This window comes from Schistocerca gregaria, unplaced genomic scaffold (genome assembly GCF_023897955.1).
Source record: "Schistocerca gregaria isolate iqSchGreg1 unplaced genomic scaffold, iqSchGreg1.2 ptg000587l, whole genome shotgun sequence".
In the NCBI taxonomy this organism is placed as follows: Eukaryota; Metazoa; Arthropoda; class Insecta; order Orthoptera; family Acrididae; genus Schistocerca; species Schistocerca gregaria.
The window spans coordinates 230,001-232,500 of record NW_026061977.1 but is presented as its reverse complement, the minus strand read 5'-3'; the positions used below and the strand labels follow the sequence as shown (position 1 = coordinate 232,500).

The 2,500-nt window shown below is 55.0% G+C and overlaps 1 non-coding gene across 1 annotated transcript in view; it reads right to left on the bottom strand.

The window, feature by feature from the left end:
- LOC126316550 (small subunit ribosomal RNA) overlaps positions 1-44 on the bottom strand; it is a 1,893-nt gene extending 1,849 nt beyond the window's left edge. Inside the window, exon 1 of the ribosomal RNA XR_007556163.1 lies at positions 1-44. This exon is cut by the window's left edge and continues 1,849 nt beyond it. This is a non-coding gene — a ribosomal RNA (small subunit ribosomal RNA).
- Between the last annotated feature and the right edge of the window lie 2,456 nt (positions 45-2,500).

Below are 2,500 nucleotides of genomic sequence, written 5' to 3'. Positions count from 1 at the left end.
ATCTTTGAGACAAGCATATGACTACTGGCAGGATCAACCAGGGAGCTGCGTCAACGAGAGCTGAGCAGCCGGCCGCCCGGGAGTGTGTCCCGAGGGCCCGCGCGAACACGCAAGCGTCCGCTCAATTATTCTGCAAACAGGAGGAGGCTGAGCTCCCCTGCACGATACACCTCGAAACCCTCTCAGGTCCCGGCGGCGCGCAGCGCCGTCCTAAGTACTTGGTCGGGTTCGAGAGAGGCGCAATCGCCCGGAGATAGGCGAGTAGACGCTTTCAGTGCGAACACCCGTGCTCCCAACTGAGCTTGCCGCTGCCGACAGAGGCCCGGGAGCGTGCTGTCGTGGCATTGCCGGCGGGAAACAACACGCGCCACCTACGGTGACCGGCAGCTCCAACGCCAGTGCCACAGAAGGGCAAAGCCCCACTTGGGTGCAGAAGCGAACTCTCCCAGCACAGCGCACGCGCCAACACGTCCGCAGAGCTGCGATACAAACCACCTGCGAGAACCGCTGGGGGCGACCGAGCAGCAGACGGCGTCGCGACGCCGAGTGCCGGGCGGCGGCGCATCCTCAACGCACACAGTCCGCAATCGGACCAGCACACTGCAGATGTCCACCGCGCTTCGCACCGGGCTCGGCAGAACCCACTTTGGCCGCCTGGCGCCGCGCGCAGGGTGCGCCGGCGCATAGCTGGGACGCCAGCCGGGCCCGTCGGCCGGCGCTCCTGCCACTGGGCGCCCCCCACCAGCCGGCTGTAGTGCGTGCGCTCACGCAGCGCGCGGCCAGCACGCCGGGCGGCCCCCCCTCACCGGCCGGGGACTGTCCCGCCAAGCCACAGCCTCGTATCGCTTCATACCCACATGGCCAACTCAGGTTCGGGGGCATGGCGGGTACCGCCGAAACAACCGGTTCACAGATGTACCGATCGTCGCTATCACCGATGCACCTGCAGCGCGAACAACCGCTCAACAACTGATTTCCAGTTCATTTGCGGATCTTTGGCAGCAAACGTATACGTCAATCTACATTTGCGAAATCTACGATTCTGGCATGCCTGCATGTTATGTGTCACGACACGCTACATCAGCCCACATACACACTGCGGCATGTACACGAGAGAACACGTGGAAGATGGTCCGCGCACGTGTGCAATGTCCCTTGCGCGGTCGACTGTCAACCGGCCTCTGTAGCATGTCGCAGATGTGGAACGCGGTCCACCGTGCTATCATGTTGTGTGGGGCAATACGATTAAATAGGAAAACCCTCGTCGCTACATCAACAGACGGCTCACGCTGATTCCCGGCAGAGGGAGGAGGGGGGGGGGGGGGGGGCCAACATGCAATACTTTCGTCCGTACCTACTTACCACATGTCTGTACGGCGTACAACAGTGCAATCTCGCTGTAATGGGGAGACGAGACAAGTAGCATCGTGCACAACATATGGCCCTTATGATTCGCCATTGTAGGGCGCAGCCGGTGTACGGTCAAGCATGTGCCACATTATGTCACTCAGTACGTAACGACGGATGATCAGTGTGGGTTACGCGTACATCAGCGGACAGTCCACACAGGCCGTACCACAACGTACACTGACTGCATCGACAACCGAATGCAACTGAACAGCTGCAAGGCTCATTTCACAAACAAACGCCTGACCGACAAGCTTGGAAGGGCAGGAGGGGAGGGCGATATTCGTTCTGTAGCGGTACACCCTTCCAGTGGTTAGCGGGACTGTGTAGAAAGTACGCAACACTCGAAAGACCTTTATGTGAGGGTACGCACCATGGCATCAAGAAATACACATGACACCAGAGGATCCAAGCAGTGAACTATGTTCAGAGGGTTGCTGTTAGGCAAAGCTACATTCCTGTGACGTTACATGTGACAGTTAAGGTGCAGTGTAAGTTAGGTTAAGGTGCAGTGTAAGTTAGGTTAAGGTGCAGTGTAAGTTAGGTTAAGGTGCAGTGTAAGTTAGGTTAAGGTGCAGTGTAAGTTAGGTTAAGGTGCAGTGTAAGTTAGGTTAAGGTGCAGTGTAAGTTAGGTTAAGGTGCAGTGTAACTTAGGTTAAGGTGCAGTGTAAGTTAGGTTAAGGTGCAGTGTAACTTAGGTTAAGGTGCAGTGTAACTTAGGTTAAGGTGCAGTGTAACTTAGGTTAAGGTGCAGTGTAACTTAGGTTAAGGTGCAGTGTAACTTAGGTTAAGGTGCAGTGTAACTTAGGTTAAGGTGCAGTGTAAGTTAGGTTAAGGTGCAGTGTAAGTTAGGTTAAGGTGCAGTGTAACTTAGGTTAAGGTGCAGTGTAACTTAGGTTAAGGTGCAGTGTAACTTAGGTTAAGGTGCAGTGTAAGTTAGGTTAAGGTGCAGTGTAACTTAGGTTAAGGTGCAGTGTAACTTAGGTTAAGGTGCAGTGTAACTTAGGTTAAGGTGCAGTGTAACTTAGGTTAAGGTGCAGTGTAAGTTAGGTTAAGGTGCAGTGTAAGTTAGGTTAAGGTGCAGTGTAAGTTA